The sequence below is a fragment of the Protopterus annectens genome, chromosome 7.part1 (genome assembly GCF_019279795.1).
Source record: "Protopterus annectens isolate FY-2018-M chromosome 7.part1, PAN1.0, whole genome shotgun sequence".
Classification (NCBI taxonomy): domain Eukaryota; kingdom Metazoa; phylum Chordata; order Ceratodontiformes; family Protopteridae; genus Protopterus; species Protopterus annectens.
The window spans coordinates 187,977,337-188,005,189 of record NC_056740.1 but is presented as its reverse complement, the minus strand read 5'-3'; positions in this window follow the sequence as shown (position 1 = coordinate 188,005,189).

The following is a 27,853-nucleotide window of genomic DNA, read 5'->3' as shown; positions in this document are numbered from 1 at the left end:
ACAAGGGGCACCCTTTCCTACCTCTTATGCAGTCTGACTATGAAGTTTTGACTGTCAGCACAATACCTGAAACTGTGGCTTATAGCATACTACATTCCAGGCAGAACAATACCCTGGCAGCCTCCTTAAGTAGGGATCTTCTGGACTCCAATTAAAAGATACTGAAGAGGGAGACTTTCCTGGACTTAACCTGACATTGGGGAATTCCCTCAATAGATCTTTTTGCTTTCCATCAAAACAGACAACATCAGAGGTTCTGCTCCAGAGCCAAGGAGGCAGGGACATGAAAAACGGACACATTTTCATTCAAATGGACCAACCTGTTTCTGTATGCCTTTCATGTCTTACCCCTGATTCGTAGGGTACTGATAAAGGTCAGGACCGACAGACCAAGCACGGTCCCCATTTCCCTGACTGGCCAAGACAACACTGTTTTTCCCTCCTTTTGACCCTCAGAGAAGGGAGATTCCACCCACTCCCACAGGAGATAGAGCTCAGCTAGGTCATGTACTCAGTATTCCATCCTCACCTAGCCAAAATCAAACTGATAGCCTGGAGGATGCGGTTTTAACATCAAATAAAATGTCAACTGCCTCTCTGTAGTGATAACCATCCTTAAGGAGGTAAGAAAACCTACCACCAGAATGTCATACCTAGCAAAAGGAAAGAGATTCTCCATCTTATACCATAGCAAGAATACCAGCTCCCCTCAGGCAGACATCAGTTAATTCATGCAATGCCTTTCATGCCTTTTCATTCAGGGCCTTTCTTATTCTAGCATGAAGGTGCATGCTTCTACCATCTCAGTTTGCCTACCCCATTCCCCTCCCATTAACTCTCAATCTCCACTTGAATCTATTTCTAAAAGGCTTCATTTACTTGAGGCGACCCAAAAGGAGCCCTTTTCCTACCCAGGATCTTAATGACATGATAGAAAAACTCACCCTGCCTCCCTTTGAACCAGCAGCAGCTGCCCATTAAAGACGCTCACTTGGAAAACCATCTTACTAATTGCCATCACTTCTGTTAGGAGGGTGTCTGAGCTTCAAACCCTTATATGCAAAGAGCCTTTCACAGGGAGACGGTAAACCTTAGAACTAATCCAGCTTTCATGCCTAAGGTGGTATCAGAACTTTCTCTAAACTAGGCTATCCACCTGGCATTTTTTTCCAGAGCCTCAGAAGAAAGTGGAGTGAATCCTTCATTCTCTGGATGTACACAGACACATCTAGTACTACTAAGACAGGACAAAAAGCCCCAAATAAAGCAGAGCAGCTATTTGCTTTCGCAGAGGGGAAACAAGGCAAATCTGTCTGCAAACAAACCATATCCAAATGGATAGTCAGATTGATTAGATTCTGTTAAACTCACCATGAAAAACCTCTTCCTGGTCATGTCAAAGCCTATTCCACTAGGCAGAAGGCAGCTACCACTGCCTCCCTCAAAGGAGTTTCTACACAGGCCATCCTAGGAAACTGCCACCTTTGTGCACACCTTTACAAAACACCACCATTTAGGCATCATCAAGAGCTAGAGCAGGGTGTGCTACAGCTGTCCTGCAAAATCTTGTTTTCTAAGGGCCAACAGCTTCACCTACCACCCTTCCACTAACATTGGGTGTCCTCCCAAGAATCAGTACTGCAACACTGACAACAAAAAAAAAAACAGAGTTGTGTCACACTTGCCATCATTAGAGGTTTGAGTAGATCAGTGTTGCAGTACAAGCTACCATTCTCCAACTCTTCTTTCTGCTGACCGTTTCCTTTCCCACTTGCTGGATGCAAGGACGAGAGGGGACTCCTGCATATAGATTCTTCATCATCCTGTCTCCCCCCTTACTCATGTATTACTATCCTAACTAACCCAGACAGTTGAGGAGGATGTTCTGTCCTTGGGCATCAGACTCCTTGACTGCTTAATAAAAACCTGAAGATGTCCCCAATGAGTAACCTTATTATACCCAGACATTGGTCCTTAGACATCTGTTGGCTAAAGACTATGGAAGTCATGCTCGTCAGGAAGACCCAAGAATCAGTACTATAACATTGATCTATTCGAACATCTGCTATTAAGGTAAGTGTGACACAACTGTACTTTATAAGTCTTCTGGCATACTACTTTGGCCTAGACTAGTAAAACAGAATGCATATTAGTATATGTCAGTGCTTTGTTTGTGCCATGCTGTCTACAAAATATTTCAGCTTCTGGAGCCTGGGTTAGTCACTTTTCAGAAATAAAAGATGTAGGATTTCTGAAACATACATGGGTCCCTTGTGCCTTCCCTGTACATATCTGCCCCTATGCTGTTAAATTATTACCATAAAAATTAACTGTTCATATATGGTTAGTGATTTAATGTGATATGCTGCATTTTGGTTTACTATCCTACAGAAAGGTTAGGTACAATTTCACCCTTATTACAACATGAATATTTAATTACTTGGTCCTCATAATTCAGCTCTAAATGTAAGAAGTAAAAAATAATAATTTAGAGAGGAATTGAAGTAATACACTATTTGGAGGAGAAGCTGGCTCTTGGAAAGAGGGCTTTCAGACTGGAATGATTTCCCACTGGTAGTAAAAAAATGACAAAAAACATTATCGGCTTCATATTGAGCAGATGCCTATTTTGAAAGTCATGTCAGAAGAGTGCCTCATAGAGGTACACCTGCAACAAGGTCAGCCACCCCAACAACTTGATTGCAGAAACTACTGGGCATGATGAAGTAGAATATTGCCTTCATGACCCAGCTCAAACACAACATAGAGATGGTAGGCAGCTACAGATAAGTACCAGTTACTCAGACATAGGCACAACCATGGGATGCCCCTGACTAGAGTCTCAGCCTGCAGAAGAAACAATATATAGGTCCAACCATCAAGTGGCACAATTAGTTATTACATACTATAAATCAAAGTTTAACAGGAAGCATCAATTCTGCAGTAGCTGATACATGTGTAGAAAATGCTAATGTCATATCTGCATAGCCATATGGGCCAGGGATCATAGTAGTACAGTCCTCTGTTACACTGACAAAAAATAAGTGCCAGCTAGCTATCAGTAGGTGCATGTATTTATAATGGAAAATAGCATATTGGTACTATATCTGGAAATGGTGAGGTAAGGGGAAAGGCAGTAACTTTTGGAGCTACAAACAGAAGAAACGCCATGTTAATGGTAATCATCAGGGCCACAAGAAGATTGCAGAAAACCATATCAAAAACTGTAGAAATAGCAAAAATTAAAGGAAAATTTCAGGTTTCAGTACCCAACCCCACTAACCTCTTAACAGGTTATGTGCTCCATCTTGTAACAGCATAGATTACTAGACAGATGTGCTGCCAGGTGTTGCTGTTTTCAGTCTGTTTTTTCCTTCAGTGCAATGCAGGGTGAGCTTTATGAAGTATCTCTTTAAGGCCCATTTTTATCATAAGCAGTGCAACACCAGTCATTCATTTGGGTACTCCATCTTTAAAAAACATAGTGGAAACCTAATCATTTGTGCCTGTTTTGCTGAGAAAAGAAAATAATTTGTAAAAGAACTGGAGAACTGCTACCCATCCCCCAAAATAAATGTAGCAATAAAATTTAATATTAAAAACTTTTAAATTTAAAGAACATCAGTTGCCAAAAAATGTGATAAGGGTACAAACTTTATGAAAATTATAGGTTCAAATGTGTGTACTAGCAAACAATCAGTAGGGCCCCTCAAAAGCCTAGCCATGCAACCCAAATGTGACCCACAAATTTGACTTATATGGCTAATACTGCCTCTGTCCCCCAGTGACACAGAAGTCAGACCAGGGGTGAATTTCCAATTACCCATCTTTCGGTCTAAGTTTCACTTAAATAAGGATAGGGGATGCCTCACACGAATAAGGAGCATGTTCCAGAGAATGGGAATTCTCTGAGAAACATCTCTCTCTCCAACATGACCTATTTATGTTGCAAGCAACATTTAGGTCTTTTGATCTAGTATTTCTGATGCTGTTTGTTTTGCAGATGTGTATAAGATTCATCAAAACAGGAATGCTTTGTATACCAGGCAAAGATCACCTCTCAGAAGTCTGTATAATACTGAGTAATGAGATAAGGCTTTGATGTGATCTGCATAAGACATTGTGTTTACTCCTCATATCCTTTTTGTAAAGAAACTTTGTGGATGTTCCAATTGGTGCATGTTGCTTGGTCAGGTACATACCGAAGGGGACATTATGATGTGCCTAATGAGGGCCAAGTACAGTGGTATGATGACCTCTGGACCTAGATGCCATGCCCTTGCTTATAAGATGAGCAACTTAGAAGGATTTTCTTATTACCTTGGGCACTTGTTGGTCGAAGACTAGGTTACCAACTACACAAGTTCCCTGATCCTTGACAAGTGAATCAGCTTTTAAGAGAATTTTATTGATCATGTAGTTACCTGGGATGGCAGACTTTCCAAAAGCTAATATAATGCATTTCTTGGTACTGCATTTTAAGCCATAGCTTTGGCACCAAGTGTTTGTCTTTAATAGACCTTCATGGAGGGTGTTCTCATCTTGGAAAGGATTCAATGATTGCTCCCAGTTTGCACTCATCTGCAAATTTGGTTAGCTGGAGGCATCTGACATTGGCTTTGAGATCCAAGAAGTAGATGCCAAAGTGAAGTGGGCCTATAAATGAGCTCTGGAGAACTCCACTGCTGACCGGCCTTGGAGGTGGTCTCATTGATTCTAACCTCCTGGGTCCTATCAGTGATCCAGCTAGCTATCCAGTGTGTTATAATGGGGTTATACCGAATTCTGTAAGTTTGTTAACAATGCCAGAGTGGGGTATTGTATCAAATGCCTTCGCCAGATCTAGGTAGGACGTATGCACAGTTTTCCCCTCATCCATTGCCTTAATGAACTTTTCAAAGATGTCCACCAGATTCAGTAAGCATGATCTTCCTTGGATGAAGCCAAACTGTGAAGGATCAAGTGTCTGCAGGTCTCCTATGTCATTGTTGATAATTTCCATGGTAATTATTTCCATGGCTTTGCAAATAAGACTAGTCAGACTAATGGGTCTATAGTTTGCAGAATCTGTTGAAGGTCCTCCCTTTTAGGTTCTTAGGTGTGTACTAGGCGAATGGCCCTGGAGCCTTTACAAGCCTAGCCCATAGAAGTGCCCTGGCATCATGCTGCCCAATGTTAGTTCCCAGTGCCTCTATCAAGTAAAGCCACTGGAGTGATCCCGGGATGAACTTTCTATTACCCATCCACTCATCAAGATTTCTCATGAAGAGGGTCAGCAAGGTGCTCTGCTTGACATGTATGGGACGTCTGTTCCAGAGCATGGGCAGTCTCTGGGTGAGGAACCTGTCCCTCCAGCATGTTCTGTTGATTGTGGTAATGAGGTTGAGGGCTCTGGAGCATGTGGTGCGGAGGGACTGGGATTTGTTTAGATGTAGCATTTCTATCAGAGCTGGGTCAGACATGGCTTTGTAAGTCAAGCAGAGATCACCTCTAAGTAGGCGATATGATACAGAGAATAGGTGTAGTCTTTTGAGTCTGTGTAGGACATGTGTTTAATGCCTATGATCCTCTTCGTGAGGTACTTCTGTGGCCTCTCCATCTGTTGCAAGTGCCTGGTGAGATACATGCTAAATGGGGCATTATATTCTATGATTGGTCTAATGAGGGAAGAGTAGAGAGAGAGAGAGAGAGAGACCATGACCTCTTTCTTCCTGGATGCAAAACCCTTGGTAATGAGATGTGCCACATAGAAGGACTTTATGACCACAGTAACAATGTGGTGGTCAAAGGAGAGGTTGCTGTCAACCAGTGTCCCCAGATCTCTTATAATGCCTTCAGTGTTCAGTGGGCTTCCATCGATGTGGTAACTAGTGGAAACTGAGTTTTTACCAAAGGGGATGATGATGCATTTTTGGCGTTAAGCTTAAGGCTATGGTTTCGACACCAGTCATTGGTCTCAGTGAGGCCTTTCTGTAGGATGTGTGCATCACTTGTGGAGTTAATAATGGTTCCCAGCTTGCAGTCATCTGTGAACTTGGTCAGCCAGGGTCCCTTTGTGTTGGCCAGGATTTCTGAAAAGTAGATGCTGAACAGGAGAGGACCCAGGACCAATCCCTGTAGGACTCCACTCGTGACTGGTCGGCAGTCTGACTTGAAGTTAGCTACTTTCACACTGTGTGTTCTATCTGTGAACCGCTTTGCAACCCACCTAGTGATATAGGGGTTGATGCCTAGTTTGGTGAGTTTATCAATAATTCCTGAGTGAGGAATGGTATCAAAGTGCTTGGCCAGATTGAGGTAGGCTGTATGCGCACTGCCTTACCTTCATCCATAGCCCTGGTGACTGACTCAAAGAAGTCAACCAGGTTGAGTAGGCATGATCTCCCTTTCACAAAGCCAAATTACATGGGGTGTAAAGTTTGGAGATTTCCTATATCTTTGTTAATCAGGTCCATGATGATGCACTCCATAGCTTTACATATCAGACTCGTCAGGCTAATGGGGCAATAATTCCCAGGGTCTTTAGTCACTCCCCCTTTATGGAGTGGGATGACTGTAGCAGTGCACCATTCGGTAGGGACAAAGCCTGAGGTAAGGCTGACTGAACAGGCCACACAGATGTGGTGCCAGTTCATTTTGTAGTTCATGTAGAACACAGCCAGGGATATTATAAGGTCCGATGGAAGCTGTATTCTTGGCCTTGGACAATGCAGCTTTAACCTGTGCTGCAGTAATGCTGGGTGCCTGGTAGTCTTCCAGTATTGTGATTGGTCCTTTGGGGGGGAGGGGTAAAGTTGGCACTGAATCTGTCGGCCTGTATGTTGACTGAGTATAGGAGGTACCATTGTGCAGTATCTCAGAGCAAATCTGGGTACTGCCATGGAGGTTCTTGATATAGCTAGAGAAGGCTTTGTGATTTTTTTTTTTTTTTTTTTTTTTTTTAAGTGTCTGCCACAATTCCCTTCATAGCTGGATTGAGAGGATTTGATGAGGGATCTCAACTTTTTGTCGAGGCTAATTAGGCCCATGCCTGCCCCCATTAAGGAAATCACGGCAAAAAATTTCTCCAAAGCCAACTTCATGCTTCTTAAGACAGAAATGGTGAACTTCATGACACCCATGCAGATGGACAATACAGTTACAACTGCTGAATCTTACACAAATGCACTCTATAACCACTTACACGAGTGCATGGATCGTGCTATCCCAATCAGAACCAGGACACTATCTTCCAAAAAAAGGAAGCCAATCTGGTGGTCCCCTGCCATAAACAAACTGTACAACAGAAGGAAGAAACTGTTGCAAAAGAGAGTAAAATCCCACGAGTGGAGAAGCTCCCTGGTCAGCCTCAGTAAGAAGCTGAGATCCCTTATAAGATCCTCCAAAGCTAGCTACGAAAACAAAATCGCCACTAATTCTAAGGACAACCACAAAGCATTCTATAGCTATATCAATAATCTCAATGGCAACACCCAGATCTGCTCTGAATTACAGCACAACGGCATGAAAATTACAGAACCAACTGATATTGCCAACATCCTGGCAGATAGGCTCAGTGCTAACTTTACCTCTCTCACCCCCTATAGGGCCCATATCTATACAGGAAGAATGCAGAGTCCCTGTAATTACAACTATGCAGGTAAAAGCTGCGCTCTCTAATGCCAAAAATACAGCATCCATGGGACCAGACAACATCCCAGGCTGTGTTTTACACAAACTTCAGAATGAACTGGCTCCCCACTTAAGCACCATGTTCAATAATACCCTTGCATCAAGCTTTGTGCCCACTGAATGGTGCACAGCAACAGTTATCCCACTCCACAAAGGGGGAGCCACCACTGATCCTGGGAACTATCACCCTATTAGCCTGACGAGCCTGGTCTGCAAGGCCATGGAACGTGTCATCATGGAGCTCATAAACAAAGACATTAGTAACTTCCAAACTCTGGATCCCACCCAGTTCGGTTTTGTGAAAGGCAGATCATGCCTCCTGAACTTGATCGACTTCTTTGAAGCAGTCACTAAAGCCGTAGATGAGGGTAAGGTGGTTCACACAGCCCATCTTGATCTTGCCAAGGCTTTCGATACCATCCCCCATTCTGGAATTATAGCTAAACTCACTAAACTAGTTATAAATCCCTACATCACAAGATGGGTTGCCAACTGGCTCACTGACAGAACCCACACTGTAAAAGTTGCAGACTCCAAATCTGACCTCAAAGCAGTGACAAGTGGAGTACCACAGGGTTCTGTCCTGGGACCTCTCCTGTTTGGTATCTACTTCTCTGAAGTACAGGCTAACACAAAAGGCCTCTGGCTAATGAAGTTCGCAGATGACTGCAAACTAGGAGCCATAGTCAAGTCCCCAAATGATGTGGACATCCTACAGAAGGGCCTCGGTGAGACAGATGCCTGGTGTCAGAGCCATGGCCTCGAGCTCAGTGCCAAAAAGTGCAGTGTCATCCCCTTGGGTAAAAACTCTGTACCCATGAACTACCACATAGGCAGCAATCTACTTAACACCGAATGTGTGATGAGACCTTGGGACCCAGGTGGTCAGTAGTCTCTCCTTTGATAGTCACATCACCACAGTAGTCAGGAAGTCCTTCTACATGGCACACCATCATAAAAGGGTTCTCATCCAGGAAAAAAAGAGGTCATTGTTCCCCTCTACTCGACACTCATTAGACCCATTATAGAGTACAATGCCCCTTTTGGAATGTACCTCACAAGACAGCTACCACAGACTTGGAGAAAATTGACCAACCCCAACAACTGGAACCACTTGGTTGAATTATCACTTTATTGAATGATGTTGACCTAAGTTTCATCTCAATAGCAAAGACTTCTTCAGAAAAAATGCTTTCATAAACAACACTCCCTTATATACCCACCCTCTTCCCAATTGACTCAATTAATTAATGTAATGAGTCACATAAGCACAATTGTTCCATACAAAATACATGCTTAAAAATTTTTAAAATTAAAAAAAAAAACACACTGCAAAAATATATATAAAAACTAATACTCACACCATTACAATCATAATTATGTCATTCCTGAACTTATTATCATATAAATTAACATATAATAAAGTTCCACCAATGCCTACTTAAAAACTAATAATTGTGTTTCTTATTTCAACCTAAAATATGTTTTAACTTTAATATTGGAGCTATGCTTATGCTATTGTTTATGCCAGGGAAATTTGTGGCATCTAACTTCAATTGCCACTTCATTTCACAAACATCCAAGTGCACATCAAGGATGCTACCTTGGTTGTCTTTGTTGATCTGCTGTATAACACAAAACTTAAAATTGTGTCCTGGATGTTGTCCTATGTGTCTAACCAATGCATTTGTGGTTTTCATATGTCTGATGTCTAAAATATGTTCACTTATTCTTTCCCTTAAACTTCTACAAGTTTTCCCAATATAAAATGCAGAACATTGACCACATTTTGCTAAATATACCACATTTTTACTATAACAATTAAAATGTCCTCTAATATTTATAAACATTTCTGCAACAACAATTTTACCACCAGTAATCAAAATATGTTTACATAGGCTACATATCCCACATTTAAAATTGCCCATTTGTCGACTTGTGTTAACACTGTTAAGCTGGGCACCCATCTCCAACAAATCCTTAAATGATTTATCTTTCCTAAATACATTTTTAGGAGCCGTCCCCATTTTTGTACACACATTGCTATCCAACTTTAATAGTCCCCAGTTCTTCTGAATAATGTTTATAATATATTCTGTGTCATAATTATAAGTAGTTATGAAATATAATTGCTCATTTTTCTCTTTCCTACCAGTTCCCTTTTTGTTCAGTTGCAAATTACCTCCTATTATTCCCTTTGAACTCATTTTTAGAATAGCTTCATAAATACAATTGATTATTTTATAAACAACTTAATCTTTAATGGACTCACATAGTGCAACTGGATACCCCCTTCTGATGAACATATTAATTATAAAATCCAACTCTTTAATAAATTCCTGATGTTCATTCACCATCCTGGCAGCCCTAACGATTTGACCTTTAACTATCGCTTTTTCTGATGGCTAGGGTGCCAGCTCTGGTAATTAAGATAGGAATTTGAAAAAGTAGCCTTCCTATAAATCCCAGATAACAAACAACTTTTTTCCTTGTCCACCTTCAAGTTGACATCCAAATAAGACAATTCCATACTACTAAATTCATGAGTAAATTTAAGAAACTCCACAAGTGTTGTTAATGTATTGCACAAATGCCTTTAACCTTTCAAGGCTACCTTCCCAAACTATAAAAATGTCATCCAAAAAGCGTGTATATTGTTTGATGCAATTGTTGTATTCACTAGGAAAAACATATTTCTGCTCCCAGAATGACATTACATAGTTTGCATATATGACGGCACATGCGGCCCCCATTGCTACCTCTGTAACTTGCTTATAAAAATGACCTTCGAAATACATAAAATTGTTTCTTAACACAGTATATCCATAAGCATCACCAATACATTTATATGATCTTGATCAAACATACCAGTTTTAACTAATTGATTTTCCAACCATTCTAATCCCACCTCATTGGGAATGACTGAAAATAAATTACATACATCTATAGTAAGAAGGATAGTATTTTCCGTGATATTAACCCCATTTAACTTGTGTAGAAAATGCCATGAATCTTTAGTTATATATTCAAATTTGGTCAACCCTCCCTGTAAATGGTGGTCAAGATATTTACTAATAAAACACGTTTTACTTCTTTTGCCATCAACAATTGGTCTAAACTTGATGTTATTTAAGCCTTTGTGCAGTTTGGGTATACCAAATATATTGCTTATCATAGGATGGTCATTTTTCAAATAATTATAATCTGTTTCATTTATTTGCCCTTGAAATAATAAATCGATCAACAAATCTATTTTTGAATAAGCCACATAAATTTCATTCAAAGTAGTTTCCTCATATGTATTCTCTGCCATGTTGAGCATGTGGTCAACATAATCATTCTTATCCATAACCACCACCCCATTACCTTTATCTGGTTTCATTAAACAAATCTCTTTATCTTTTATCAGATTCATTAATAACTTTTTCTCATACTTAGTTATATTTCTAATACATTCATTACCCTTAAAACTTTTCTTTAAAATGTTCCCTTATGCCTAACTCACATGCCCTCTCAAACAAAGCTACCATACAGTTGGCACCTCACAAGACATCTGCAGCAGCTGGAAAGGCCAAAGAAGTACCTCACAAAGAGGATTACTGGCCTCAAACAAATGCCATACACTGACCACCTCAAAAAACTCCAGCTTTACTCCGTAGCATATCGCCTACTCCGAGGTGATCTCTGCCTAACATATAAAGCTGTGTCAAACCCAGAGCTGTTGGACATGCTACACCTAAAGAAATTCCAATCCCTCTGAGATGCACGCTCTAGGGACCTAAACCTTGTCACCACAATAAACAGGACATACTGGATAGATTCCTGTCCCAGAGACTTCCCATACTCTGGAACAGGCTACCCACCTATGTCAAACAAAGTTCTTCATTAGCACTCCAAGTAAAATCTTGATGAGTGGATGGGAATAGAAAATACACCCCGGGGATCACTTCTGTGTCTCTGCTTGACAGTGGCACAGGAAAATAACTTTCTTGGGTAGCGTAAGCCAGGGAACATTGTTGGCTAGGCTTACATAGGCCCTTGGGCTGATAGCCTAGTACCTACCTATGAACCTATGTTGAGGCTAATAAGGGAATTTTTCCAGTCTTGAGACTTCACCATTTTCTACAACAGTTTCTTCCTTCTGTTGTATCATTTATTAATGACAGGGGACCACCAGATTGGCTTCCTTTTTTTGAAGGAGAGCATCTTGGTTCTGTTGGGTATGGCTAGTTCCATGCATTTGTGTACATGTTTGTACAGTACATTGGTGTGTGATTTGGCAGTCATGCAGCTATCTTCCATTGGCATGAGTGCTGTGAAGTTAGCCACCTCTGTTTTTGGGAGTCCAAAGTCAGCTTTGGAGAGGTTTTTCAAGGTTGTTACCTTTGCCGGAGGGTGTGGGTGAAATGTGGATTTCCATGGTGATTAGGTTATGGTCGGATCTGACTAGGGAGGGATTGACTATTGGTGTAGAGCAACAGTCACCCATGTTGGTAATAACCAGGTCAGGGATGTTGCTTCCTCTTGTGGAGGTCAGAATGAGCTGGTCCAGGGCATTGGAAATTAATTCCATGAATCATTGGGCCAGTGTATTAGTTTTCTCAGTTGATGGAGGGATAGTTGAAGTCTTCTAGTAAGAGAGTGTTGGGTTGGAACTTGATAGATTCCAGGGTGCTTAGGAACATGGAGTGAGAGTCTAGGGATATGGTTGGGTACCTATAGCAGGCTATAACCTGGATTGTCGTCTTCCCCAATGTTAGTTGTACCTGAAGTCTCAGATGCATTATGCTGGGCTACTAGTCTGGAGGTGTGCATATCCTTTATGAATATGGAGACACCACCACCTTTAGAGCATCGGTCCATGTTTCAGGGCCGAAAGGTGTGGAATGAGTTATAGCCTGGTAGTGCAGGGGTGCTTTCTGCTGCTTTAAACCAGGTCTCTGTTACAGTACAAATGTTGATGTTCTCCATTTTGAGGAGTGCTTTGAGCAAGTGCATCTTGAGATGTAGACTTCTAGTATTGAGCAGCATGACCCTCAGATTGCATTTATTTATAGCTGTTACAGTGATAATTTGGTCTTTGGAACACCACCTAGAAAAGGCACTATAGGGGTGGCATGAGCCTTAGCCAGTATCTGGAAACCCTGGGATGACAGATGCAGGCCATCTCTGGCAAACCATTGAGGTCTGTCAGTCATGTCATCCCAAGCAGACAGATACTAGGTCCCCTTAGAATGACACCAGAAACTTAGCCAATTGTTGAAGTCAATCATTTTTTGTTTGTACTGAGCGGTATCATTCTGGGTGATGGTAGGATACTGCTCAGGGCTAGTGTCATACCTGCCTGGGCCACATAATCTGAGAGCTCCATCATGTCTCTTTTCATGTAGTCCAGGGAGGTGCATCTCAGGTCATTCACACCCACATGGACAATCCTGCTGCTCATGTAGAGCTTTCTATATAAGAAAAATGGATAGCACCTTAAGGATTGGATTCTACATCATATGAGAGACATAGGGAATGCTGATTTAAACAATGCGCTGTCTATGCACATTGTTCATAATCCAACACGTGTTTAAATTTAAAGTCCTGGAATGTATTCAACCTAGCCTAAGAGAATGTGATATAAAGAATCGGACAGAAATTAACTGGATTATTAATTTAAGAGCACACTGTCCTCCAGGCTTAAACAGTGTAGTGCCATTAAGACCTATCTCAAAAGCAAGGAAGCTAAGGATTGGGCCATGAGGAGGCTATGTAACTTAGAAAGTTTATTTATCATGATGCAGTGTTTCTTACTTACTGCTGCTACAAAGCTTCCAGCAGCCGTACTTGCTGCCCCTGCTAATATCAATTGTCACACACACTTTCTGTTGCCATGGCAATGAGCCACAAGAGGATGATTGGACTCTGAGTCCTATAGTAACCTATCACCACAGGGATACATGTCCAAGAAAACAATAAGTTAAAACTAAGAAGTTTATCCAATAGGAAAGTTACTACTGAATGCTTCACTACTGGCTGTTGACTAATTTCTAGAACTGCAGTTGGCCGCTATGCTTCCAATCAATACTAAGATTATGAATCTGCATTTGCATATGTGGTCCATACTACATTTGTGATTGGGCATTTGGGTTTTAAATAGAGTCTGTAGCAGGATTCACACATGATCTGAAGAAGGCTATATCAGCCAAAAGCGCTTATCGGACCGATTTTTATTCGTACATTTTACAGTTTTACTCAATAAATCTGTGGTTTTAACAGTTGCATTGTGGTGCCGTGGTGGTCTGCTGAGGGTTTTCCTTGCAGTTTTGTTTTGTTTCCATTGGCAGCTTCAGCAGTTGTAACAGTGTTTATTTTACTTGTTGCTTGGTGTCTCTGTTACACTGCACATGGTGGAGAACTCATCCCTGAAAGACAAAATGAAGGGCTCTAATTTATCTGCCTTTGTGGGTGAATCATCTAACCCTCTATTACAACTGAACTTGAGTAATGTTGAGAATGCTACACTGACAGGAACCGATTTTTATGCTGTCTTTTGTGAGGTGGAAAATTCTGCCTATCGCTTGAAGAGGTTACAATGGTAGCAATTCCATCTTGAAGCCTGCATTTTCCACAAAATGATTCCAAGAGGGATGAGGGTTAAATGCCTTCCCTCCTATGGCAACACCTACCCACAATTAGTTGCTCAATGGTAAGAAATTAACTTGGAGACCAGCTACAGATATATAAATCTATTGATAGACTTTTTTAAACCAGAAGAGGACAAAATAGCCATTAGTATTAAACAAAAACAAATGGAGCTGGAAAGTATGCAACTTGATGACTCCTGTCTACAGAAACTAGAGATGCTACACTTTAACCTCAATATATATGACAATAAGCTCAAAGAACAGAAAGCAAAGAAACTGAGTCATGACTTTCAAGATTGTAGGAGAGGCCACATCTTTGAGTGGCCCAGAGATGATAGATGACCTATTGAAAGAGTAAAACCACAAACACAAAGGAAACATAGTGTGGCCGTGAATAATGTAGACTGTGTGGTAAATGCACTTGATGATGATACATCATCTGAGAGTGCAGATGTTAGAATGGATAGATTAGCCACTGAGGCTACTGGTGTAGATCTACATGAAGCTGGCCCAAGCCATGTCTCTCAGACTTCTTTGATGGAGTATAATTCTAACTTCTCATTACAAGCAAGTACCAGACCAAAAGAAGGAGTGATCCACACATCCAGCAACTGGCCTCTACCGTTTTTTGTCAAACAACAGTTCCACTGGAACCCAAGAACACAAAGCCAGGAAAGAAAATGGAAAAAAATGATGCAGACTTAGTTTTCAATCTCTCTCAATTAACATTACGTCCTGAACATATATCCTTGCTTACCAAGGGTTTGAGTTTTATACCAGCACTATCATCTGGTTTGAATGAATTTGTTACAGACCTAAGGCTATTTGGAAGAAATATCACCCTCAGGTCAGTTTTTGAATCAGGGAATGATCAACCTACCACTTGTTATTAAAAAACAGAGCCTTTTTACATCTGTAAACCACCCTACAATAGACTTATTTATACATCTTTGTGAAACTGAGTTAGCCAAGTCGAGGAAATGGCAACCGGCAAGTAGGCTTCTGTAATATGACACAACAGGAACGGGATGCCCTCAAGAAGCTTAGAGAAAGAGAAGATCTGGTTATTAAACCAGCTGTCAAAGGAGCAGGTATTCTGGTAATGGACTCTGAATGCTATACAAGGAAGATGACTCTGATGTTGTGTGATATGCAGACTTAAAAGAAATTAGATAGTTGATAGGATGATTAACAGCTTCAGCAATTACTTATATGAGTTACTCATGGAAAGATGGCTAAACAAAGATCTATATGACTTTTTTGTAGTAATCCAACCTACCATACCAGCCATCAGTGGACTTCCTAAGATCCACAAGGACCTATAGATCCCCGGCTATGGCCCATAGTGGCAGGAAGAGGGTGGATAACGGAACCTCTCTCGATGTACATTGAAAATAAGTTGAAAAAGCCACCATGGTGCTCAAGGACACAGGTAGTTTCCTAACTGACCTAAGAAATAAGGTTAAGGATCTGAAGGATATGAGAGCCTTACTATTGGTAATGATGGACATTAATAATTTATTTACGGTTATTCTAAATCAATTTGGTATTGAAGCTATGCATCGGTTCCTCAGATATCTAGGTATCTCTACAGACCCCATATGCCCCCTGTTGGAGCTGGTGCTAGAAAATAACATATTTGTGTATGTGCAGGAGTTTTACCTACAGATATGGGGGTTGCCATGGGCACCCCCTGTGCTAACAGCTATTCGAATCTAATATTAGCCCAGTGGGACAAAGAGAAGGTATTATGTGATTCCACTCCTTGCCATAAACACCTACTGTATTATGGACGTTTTGTAGATGATATTTTTATTTTATGGAAAGGGGATGATAGCCAACTGATTTCCTTTACTGACTATCTGAACAATACCACTAATTTTCTTGTATTTAAAGTCAATTACTCCAAAGAAGTTACTGATTTTCTTGATGTAAAGGTGATGCTGCCTCCAGAAACTGGCATACAGACCTACCTCCATAGGAAGGGCACATGGAGAAACCACTACCTAGCCTTTACTCCAAGTCACTTACAGTTTCCTTCATATGTTTCCAACATCCCTTCCGAAGGACATGGTTTCTGTACATGCTATTTGCGTGTCATTTTAAAAGTTTACAGAAACAGCTGACAAGATAAGCATCACTGCATAACTGGCTGAAGGTGATAGTCCTACTGTAATTAAAGCAAACATTTTTATGGAGTGTTTTGAAAATGTGTGGAAATTCTTGTCATAAATATTGGGGCTCTCCCTTTCCATCTCCTTTGACATAGGGCATTGTTTCCTATTGTGTAACTACAGGTGTATAGCTGGTAGTTATTGCTGTAATAGACATTATGTTGTTGAAATGCCAGTAAAAGATAATAGACACCACTGAAAATATTCCTCATCAGGATCACTGCTTGAAATATCATGCATAGTATATGGGGATTGGCTGCATGTGGATGTGTTCCCACCTGGCCTGACTTCCAGAACTTTGGACATTCCCATGGTGTGTTGGTTTCCTCCCATCCCTACAGGCATCAGTTGTATGCCAGGTAGAAAGAGGACAGCAGTCTGCACTATCTTCAAGTTTTTTGTTGCATATCATTCAGTAAGTAGTCGGTCCATTGGTCTCACATAAGCAATTTCCATCCCAATAAATACCATTTCTGAAAATTTTCTGTTTTATGAACATAACATTTCAGGCTACCAAACTCTGATGTCTGTATTTTTGCAGAATGGCAGTCTGGCGCTGGGATATCTGTTCCCCAGATGCCTACCCTTGCCTACTTTGACAACAGGAAGTTTGGTGAAGTGTACTTGGTGGTCTGGAAAAGGGTGAGTGTCGCAGTTTATCATGTCTTAGAATCTATCACTTCAGGCACCATGTCCAGTCCCCTTACCAGATCCTGCATCAAACTTGGATGGGAGATAAGAACCTAGACTTATCTCCTCATGGATGTATTTGCCACTGGGCTATGATACAGCTGTGGAATAATCCCTTTCTTTGGTGTTGCCACCCAAAAAAATTTTAGATACTCTAAATGCATTTAAATAGGGTATAAAAGAAATGTTTAACTCCTACCAATAGTATATGTAGTTAATAGGTATTGATGAGCCAGAACTGACCTCTGTTCCTATAGTATTTCAAGCTTTTGAGACCACATTTCAAAATGCCTCTTTAAAGCCATACTCCCAGCTTCTAATTTCCTGAAAGCTTGATACATTTTTACCATGTGGAGAACAGTACTACATTCTTTCAACAAAAAGTATGCTGCAGATCTGGTAACCATTTGAAATGTCAGAACCTGCTAGACTGAGTCCCAAAATATGGAGACTGAATGGCTGAAAGAACAGACTTGCATATACTAAGTCTGAGATGCCATTTCTCTGAATATTCCATTTTTTCCAATGTATGGTGATCTCAGAGTTGGTATGTACACACACACATATATATATAAAGTTTGGAGGTGGCCGGTGAGGTGGCAGGCAGCACATCCAACGAGGCTTTGCAGGCGTCCGTTTTGGGTGTTCAGAGGGAACCATGATTGACTGTTTCTGGGGGGGGGGGGGTCTAATGGGTTTCTGCGGTTTCTTTTTCGGGAAAAGGGTCCTACTGCTCTTGGGGAATGCTGTTCTGAGTCTAGGCCTTCTGACGTTTCCAGGATGGACATCCCTTTGAAGAAGAAACAGAAAACTAACCATGTTTCTTCTGCTCCTAGAGATCCACAAAGTGAGTGGCAGGCCTTTACTCAGGGGTTATTTAATGCTTTACTGTCTTTGCTGCCTCCTCAAGGGGTTTCAGTTCCTGCTCCTCCTTGGTCTGCCTCTTCCCCTAAAAGGCCCAGAGACTTCCACTCTTCTGAGGTGGATTCTGATGATGACTCCCTTGCTTATTCTGCCCAGATTCCTTCTCCTTTAGACTATGGATCTGATGAGGAGGATTCTCATTCTCTTGATAATACCTCTGAGGAAATATCCTTTGGGGATACGCTCTCTAGGATGATGGATTTTTTTAAGAGGGGATTGTGCCCAGGTTTTGGATATCCGTAAGAAATACTATGAGTTACTGTAACTGGAATCTCCTAAACCTGTAGCCATTCCTCCTGTCTTGTCTGCTTTATTGGATGTTTTTTCCACTGCCTCTAAAGCATCAGATTCTTCGCCCCCTGCTCCTAGGAAATCTGATAGGTTTTACAGGGTATCTGAGGATTGTTCCTTTTTATTTTAATGTCCTGCTGCTGACCCCTCTGTGGTGTCTGTAGCCTCTGATAAGCCATCTCAATTGCTTCCTTCGTCCAAGTTACTGCCTTCTGACAAGGACAGTAGGACCATGGATAGGTTGGGTAAGAGGGTTTTTTCTTCCTCTATCCTGGCTTTTCGGACTATTAATTTTCAGACCCATATTTCTAGGTATGTCTTGGCTCTTCTTAATCAGGCCTGTCAGGTTCTTTCTGATCTTCCGGACTCCGAGGGTAAATCTTCGGCTCTTTCCTTGCTTGAGTCTTCCTCTCAGGTTGTTTGTCATTCTATCAAGTGTAGTTATGATGCTGCAGATGCCTCTTCCAGGGCTACTGCCTCTGGCTCAGTTCTGAGGAGATATTCCTGGCTTCAGCTTCAGCCTTTGCCTGATGATATGAAGGCTAAGTTGCTGGATGCTCCTCTGGATAATATTCTTTTTGTTTGTAGAAGCGGCTGCTAGTTTATTTAAGTCTCTTCAGAACAAGGGGAAGGCTTTACAGGAGCTTAAGCATGTCTTTGTTTCTCCTGTGCCTAAGTTTCAGCGTAACTACCCTTCTAAGCTGGCCTTTGTTTGTAGGCAGTCTCGCCCTCCTTCTAAAGGTAAAAAGGGTAGTAAACAGACTCCTCCTGCTAAAGCCACGCAGACTGCCAGGTTTCTAAAGCCTTCCTTTCTTGCAAACCAGGTGCTGTCTTACTATCCCCCCATTCCCGGCCACATTCCTCTGTCTCTTCACCTTTCTCTTTCTCTTCATGTTTGACTCCAGATCACCCAGGATTATTGGGTTTTGTCAATCATTCGTTAAGGGTACTTTATGGTCTGGATTTCCCATCGTCCTTTTATGGGTATTCCTCAGCCTCCTCAGGAACAGCTTCTTTTTTTCCCAGACATTCTTCGGGACCTCTTGTTTCAGGGTACTATTCAAGAAGTGCCTTTGTCCCAGAGGGGGAAGGGGTTTTATTCCAGACTGTTTCTAGTTCCCAGAAAAGAATGTACTTGCAGGCCTATTCTAGACCTCTCCCATCTTAACACCTTTCTGAAAGTGCCTTCCTTTTGGATATTGTCCCTTCAGTTCCTTTTTCCTCTTTTGCTACCTTAGGCCTTTCTGGTGTCTTTAGACCTCAAGGATGCTTATCTCCATATTCCAATCGATCCTCTTTTCAAGAGATTTTTGTATTTTTCTGTTGCTTCCTGGCATTTTCAGCTCTGTGCTTTGCCCTTTGTCCTTTCTACTGCCCCAAGGGTGTTCGCTAAATGCCTCGCTCCTGTGATTGCCTTTTGCAGGGATCAAGGGATCCAAATCTTTCCGTATTTGGACGACCTGCAACTTCAGGCACCTTCTCCAGGGGTCCTTTTGCAAAATCTTCATTTTACCTTTTCTGTTCTTCAGAGCCTGGGGTTCACAATAAACTTCAACAAGTCTTCCCTGTCTCCTTCTCAAGATCTTGTCTTTCTGGGTTGCAGGTTTCAAACGGTTCCAATGCTGGCATCCCTGCCTCCTCCAAAGGCATTAGCTCTCATTTCTTTCTTTCAAACTCTTCTTCCCCCGACCTCCATTTCAGCCAGGGAGTTTCTGAGGGCTCTGGGTTTCATGGCTTCCACCATTCCGATGCTTCCTCTGTTCAGACTCCACAAGAGGAAGTTCCAGTGGTTTCTGAAGTTGGTGTGGCTTCATCATGCACATCCTCTGGACTTTCCTGTTCCTTTTCTCCCGTGTCTCAAGGTCGAACTTCTGTGGTGGATTCAGCAGTTATCTCTGAATCCAGGGCTCCTGTTTCAGCCTCCACTTCCCTCTCAGGCTGTGTTCACAGATGCTTCAGATGTGGGATGGGGAGCAACATTTGGCTCCCTGAAGGTTCAGGGAGTGTGGTCGCCTCATCAGCAAAAGGAGCACATCAACATCAAAGAAATGAGGGCTTTTCTGGTGGCTCTTAAGGCCTTTCATCCTCTCTTCTCTGCAGAGCCTCTCAAGGTATTCATGGACAATACCACAGTCATGTGGTATATCTACAAACAGGGGGATACGAGTTCCTATCGTCTTTGCCAGCTGGCACTTCTGGTGTGGGATCTAGCTATCCAGTATCGTGTGGCTCTTCAGGCAGTTTACATTCCTTCAGATCAGAATGTTGTGGCAGACGATCTGAGCAGGTCCTTCACTCAATCCCATGAATGGATGCTTCACAGGGATGTGTTTCTGGACATTGTTCACCAGTGGGGTATTCCTCAAGTAGATCTCTTTGCCTCCCCTTTGAATGGAAAACTCCCTCTGTTTTGTAATTCAGGATGGTGCTGGTAAGTTGACGCACACTGGTGAAAAATGGTAAATCCCGCTATGCAGCTCTGGAATAAATCAATCCTTTCTTATTCAAAGGTTATCCAAACAGTTGCCATGTTCAAGCATCCAAATGTAAATAGTGGACAAAAGATAGAACTAAAACCAAACTGGACCAAACAGGTTTGGTCCAGTTTGGTTTTAGTTCTACCTTTTGTCCACTATTTACATTTGGATGCTTGAACATGGCAACTGTTTGGATAACCTTTGAATAAGAAAGGATTGATTTATTCCAGAGCTGCATAGCGGGATTTACCATTTTTCACCAGTGTGCGTCAACTTACCAGCACCGTCCTGAATTGGAGAACTTTGTGAGTTTGTGTATGTGTTCCCAAGTTTGTTGTCCCTCTGTTTTGTGCCAGAGTCCCAGGTCTTCTGGTCTGGAAGGTGGACGCCCTCTCCTTTTCTTGGAAAGGGATGTTTCTTTATGCATTCCCTCCCCTTCCTCTTATTCCAAGAGTCCTGCTCAAGATTCAACAGGATGCTCCCAAAATCTTTTTGGTGACTCCCTTTTGGCCCCGACAGCACTGGTTCCCTCTATTTCTGCATCTCGCCAGGGGCAATCATCACAACTTACCTCGCAGGGTGGATCTGCTCACTCAAGAAAAGGGGTCTCTCATCCATCCCCACCTGTCCATGCTTCAGCTGACACTGTAGGTGATAGGGTTTTGATTCCTCACAGACACCTTTTTTTTTTTTTTGAGGACGTGCTGCAGGTCCTGCAGGAGACCAGGAATCCTACTACTAGGAAATCCTACTTGTCTAAATGTAAGAGGTTTTCTAGTTGGTGTCTTTCTCATGACCTGGACCCACCTTCTGTGGATGTTCCTTTGGTTCTTTCTTATTTGTGTGATTTGCTCAATGCTGGTTTGGCCTATTCTTCTGTTAAGGCCCACTTATAATCTCTTTCTGCTTGTCTGCCTTTAGCTCCCCCATTAGCTTCTAGATTTGAGGCTAAGCAGTTTCTTAAAGGTGTCCTTAATATTAGACCTCCCAGGAAGTCTGTTCCTCCTTCCTGGGATCTTAATTTTGCTCTAGATAAATTGACTCGGGCTCCTTTTGAGCCTGCTGTTTCTGCTTCCTTACAATATTGTTCTTGGAAGACAGTTCTTTTGTTGTCCCTTACTTCTGCCAGATGGGTGTCTGAGTTGCAAGCCCTTATGGCTTGCCCACCTTTTTTGATATTTCATGAGGACAAGGTGTCCTTACGTACTAATCCTTCTTTTATGCCCAAGGTGGTTAATGAGTTGTCACTCAATCAGTCCATTAATTTGCCTACCTTTTTTTCCTCTCCACAATCTGATAGAGGGTGCTGCATACATTATATGTGCATACACAGCTCAGATTTTATTTGAATAAAACTAAGGCTATCAGGAAGTCTGACCAGTTGTTTCCTTTCATCCTAGGTCTTTGGGTTTGGCTGTTTCCAAGCAAACTGTTTCTACTTGGACTTCAAAGGCCATTTCCTTTTGTTACACTTTTCATGGTGAGAGCCTTCCTTCTTCTGTTAAGGCTCATTCCACTAGAGCTGTGGCTTCTTCTGGTGCCTTTTATTAGGGGCTTAAATGCTAATTCTATTCTTGAAGCTGCTACCTGGACTTCTGTACATACCTTTACCAAACATTACCAGTTAGATTGTATCTCCAGAACCTGATCTGGTTTTGCTGCTGCCATACTTCATGGCTTCTTGGAGGGCTCTATAGCTTCCTCCTCCCAGGTTTCTTTTTGAGTTTTTGCACTCTCCCATTTGTAAATAATACTGCAGCAGTGAATGTAAGGACATAGTACAGTTGTGTAAAATCTTACCGTAATGGTAGATGCCCTTGCCTTCACCACTGCAGTATTCGCTCCCTCCCTTAATCCCCCTGGTCTTTTTCCTTTCCTGGCTGTGCTGATTCTCCTTGGTTTTCCTTGGACTGCTGTTCCTAGTGGGGCAATCTGTGCTGAGGATGGTATGCCTGAACATCACCTTTATGCCTTCATTACGCAAGGAGTAAGCAGGTCATGTTCTGCGTACCTTAAAGCAATGGAAATCTATTGTAAACTGGTTGGACGGAGGGCTTCATGGCAGGGAATCCCATTGTAAAGAATACTGCAGCAGTGAAGGCAAGGACATCTACCGTTATGGTAAGATTTTACACAACTGTACTTTTTCATCTGAGAATACAGAAGTAGTTCCACCAGAAGAAAAAGAAAAGTGTCTTTACTCCAGAATGCAGGAAATGGCAACCTTTTGAGGCCACCCATAAATCTTCTATGCCTAAACAAATTTCTAGTATTAAAAAAGTTCAGGATACTGTCTCTTCAGTCCTTCTTCCTGCTAAAAGTCATGATGGTTACCCTGGAGAAGGACACATACCTTCATATTCCAATCTTCAAATGTCATAGGAAATTCCAAATATTCCAAGTAGAATCCCATCACTTCATTTCACTTCCTTCCATTTGAGGTCTGTATGCCATGCCAGGATACTTAATAAATAGCATAAAAGCAGTAGGTATATTGAAATTAGTTTACATGGAGTTTAGATCACACCTCCTGATTGTGTTAATTATTAAGCATTCTAAGACTGCACAATATATAGTGTATTCACCAAGTATTTTAATGTCAATGCTCACTTTTTTGAAGTTACAGGGAATAAACATCTACCCTACCTAGATTGCTGTTTCAAGGTCTTTCCAAGACAGAGTTCAGGAAATATTTAAATATAGTCATTTCACTTTTCAACCTGTGCATTTCTGCCAATTACTAGAACTCTAACCTGACTCCATCTAGCAAATGGATGCTCCTGGAAGCAGTGAGCTTCCTTCTAATGCCTTCTTTTTGTCTCTCCATTGTAGAAAACTACTTAACAGCTAAGGAGATGTTACCTGGGGTGTGTAATTCCCTTCAGATTGATGATACTCTTAGTGAAACTAAATATGAGAATGACTCCTTGGTATCGGAACCTAAAGTTACAACATCAATGTTACCTGGACAACATGCTTCTCATTATTCCAGCCTTTCATACAGACTTCAGGTGATGAATCTGCAAGTCCTTCTGCATAAAAGAATATCCTTAATTCCTTTAATAATTATTGAAATTCTAACAATCATGCTTGGAACCAACACAATTCAAGGGAGATAAATTTGCAGGGACAAAACTATATATATATATATATATATATATATATAATCTCAAAGAAATGATGACTTGGACTTAAACTCCAGGCTTTCAGTATTCTTTAGGTGCCAGGGGTATTTAGAATGGTGACTGGCAGCCCCACAGTAATTTGATATACAAAAAAAGGAATGGAGCACACATAGTCTTGCCATCTGTACAGTTCATCAATGATGACCTGGAACTTAGCACTCCCAAAGAAATTTCATCTGCAGGTGGTTTATATGCCTTCAGAGGAAGAGAAGATTTTAGCAGACTAACTAAGCAGATCCTCCACAAATCCTCATGAAATGTAGACTGGACTAGGAGTTTTCCACTGTCCAACTCAACTCTGATGGTTCCCATAGGCAAACTGATTTGGTTATATACTGAGCAGTCCAAGACATTTTGTTCAATATTTCTTTGAACCACAAAGTAACAAGAAACCAAAAACTAGACAACCAAATAAAACCAGTCCAACACCAGCAGCTGAGATCGATTCAAAATTTAATAAAAATAATTTCACAAAACAATGTGTGAGCGCTTTCACCTCATAAAAAGAGACTTCATCAGATAACTTTAAACAGCCACATCCATTTAAATACCTTTCCTATTGTAATTAACCAATGTCATTGATCAATACCTGGTTAACCCTTGAATAACTAGGATCATAAACATAATTATTGTCATACCCCATTGTAATTAAAACCATTCTATTTAAAACTGGTGCCATCATAAAAATGTTATCTAATTCCACAATAATTTTAAAAAAATCATCGTACACTAAGGCATTTTTCTCCTTTAATACAGGCATAAGGGAAACAAAATCATCAAGTCCAGGGGGGAAAGTAGCTTTTAATCTCAACTGCCATTTTAACTCCTTTTTTAATAAAGTAAGTTTCCAATCCCCCCAGTTGATGTTTAGTGTCAAGGTATCGATAATACCAAACCTAAATCTACTGAAATTAACACACTTCTTAGAATGTTTGTAGAGAGCATTAGTCTCCTTATTCATACTTATTTCTTAAAGGTGTTCATAATTCCTCGTTCTTAAAGTTCTCTCCATTTTGTCAATATAAAAGGCGGGACACTCTTCACATTTAGCCAGGTATATTAACCTTTTAGAACAGCAATTTCCACTTTTAAATTCCACCCTACTCCCTAATTCATTCTCTCAAACTGTGTGATCACCCTTTGTAATAAAAGGGCATTGTTTACATTTACCACAAGTTACTGTGCCACATTTCTGGCCATTAACAGGGAAACCTTTGGATTCAAAACTTTGTTTAAAATTCTTTCCTGTTTTAAAAGAAAAAAGGAGACTTGACCTAATGCTTCTTGCGCATCATTGTTGACTGAAAATACACAAATTTCTCTTAACAATATCTTGCACACTTCTAGTATATTGATTAAATCCAAGTACTAAAGCTCTTTCATATCTGGCTTCAGTATGGGGCTCCTTGGTCTTATCAAGTCCTATCCCTAGGAGTGGTTTAAATTTGATACCTCAACCCCTTTGAACTTCATTAATAATATCCAAAACTAATTTTGTTGGGGTAACCCCTTTCTAAGAACATCTCTTGAACTTCAGACAGTTCAGTACCAACATCAGTTTGTTCAGATGTCATCCTGGCAACTCAAATTGCTTGCCCCCTGATCAAATTTCTCTTTTGTACAAATGGATGGTTACTTGTAAAGTTCAGATAGCTGTTACAAAATGTTTCCTTTCTGTAGACTTTAGATTTAAAGCCATTGTTCCTGTGAGAAATGGTAGTGTCAAGATAGTTGATAGTATTGGTGTTCCAACTAAAAGTAAATTTAAAATAGTTGGAGCATCCATTTAAATACACCATAAATTCTTCAATTCTGTTCACTTCCCCATCACAAAAATATAAAAAATATCATCCAAAAATATGATGTGTAACTATAGGAACTTGAAAAATGGACTCTTAAGAATGTATTCCTAGGGGACAGGATTTTTTACCCATTCGCCAGTCAGAGAGTTAGCAAGCAAAGCCAAGCAAACGGGGGAGACAGGCCTGCCACACTCGATCGAGGATAAGGAGAAAAACAGGTTAGGGGCGTGGAGAAGGGTTTCATTACTTTTCACCATAATGGTATTGTGGCGTGTTACAAAGGTTTCAAAAATTACAACTACACGGACACAGTAAATTTACTTTTAGTTGGAATATCTTTTAATATAGTTGGTTTAGATTTTGATTTCCATTTTCTAATAATTGTTTTTTTTGGCAGCCACTAGACACAGCAAGGAATACCATCTCTAGGCAATGATTCTTTATCATAGCTCAAAAAAAATCATCTACCTCGTCACACCAATCCACACACCCAGCATCTCCAACAGTGCATTCCACAGGGCATCCTTAAAATCCGCCAGCCCACCGCACTCTCAGAAAATATGTTTCCAAGTACCTCTTTCTTCCCTGTCACACTTCCAACATTTGCTGCCTACCTGAGGAAAAATTCTCTGGAGTCTACTTTGGGTATAAGAATATCTATGCGAACATTTACAAGCAAAAATCCTAAATCTTCTAGATTTTGTTGCATATTTGGGACTAGTAGTATGTTCTTCATGAAATTTACAAGGATTCTTTCATGCTTCTGTAAAGCCAGTTACTGCTCTTCTTGGAAAGGAGAAGTCTACATTTGCAAGAAATCATGAAAACTCTGAACACTGTCTGCTGAGTGAAGCTTATAAGATACACTGTAATTAACATTTAAAGATACATTGGCAAGCAGTTTAGTGAAAAATGAATGAAGTTGTAAACTCTGGGAAGTGAATAATTTATACAAGTAGTTGCCTCCCCAACAGCCTTAAATCTTCAATGCATTTAATATAACATTACACAATTTATTTATTATTTGTCATTTGTTAACCGAGTTAGTGCAACTGAGCCACAGACCAATTTTCAGTGGAGACCAGAGGAGAAAACCTCCAATAAGAAATACAACAAATTTTCATAATTTCAAAGCTATACAAATTAGAAACGTACAGGCAGTAAAGAATATTAAAATGATTACAAAAATTCAGGATTCTGCAATATATAGATTAACAGTTATATAGAATGTTTGCGCAAGATAAGATGGCATGATATGAAAAAGAAAGACTAGAGACATTAAACAGAATTCTATTGCAGACTACAGCAAGCAAATAAAATCCATATTAGCATTAAATTGTAATGTTGACAGTTGATAACGATAAACTACATGGTGTAGAAATGTTGCAATTAACAAATAAAGGTATATACAATAAAGTGGCCGATAGCTTCTCAATTGTCCTGAAGCAGAGTAATCCAAATTCCAAATATGTGAGAGATACAGTTTAAGGGTGACGTGTGATAGTTGGGGGAGGTTAGGTAGAGTCCTGGCAGCTAGTGTTAGCAAGGTTAATTTTCAGTTCTCTTTTGAAGCAGTTAGTGGATTTGATGATACAAATATTTAGGGGGAGTTTGTTCAGGCTTGGGACACTGTGCTTTTGTAAAATAAATTGCCTGTGTTTTTATTTGGTTTGTAAATGTCAAGAAGGGCTTGATCAGAGCTATGAAGGGTACGAGTAGGAGTATAAAGGGATACTACAGAGGAGAGGGACGGACAGGCTGTGGGTTTATTTAGCAAGGAGCAAGTGATTTGAAGCTGGGATAAGAGCAGAGGTTGGGAGAATTAAGCTAACCGAGTTGTTTAAGTGCAAGGCAGTGGTGGGTTTTGTATGGTAGGTTTTTAACAAATCTAGCTATTTTGTTGTATGTTTGTTCAAATTTGGTTATCAAGGTGGATTGTAGATGCATAAATACTGGAGAGGCGTAAAGAAGGCAGGGTAGGACAAACGCTTGTGCCAATGAATGAAG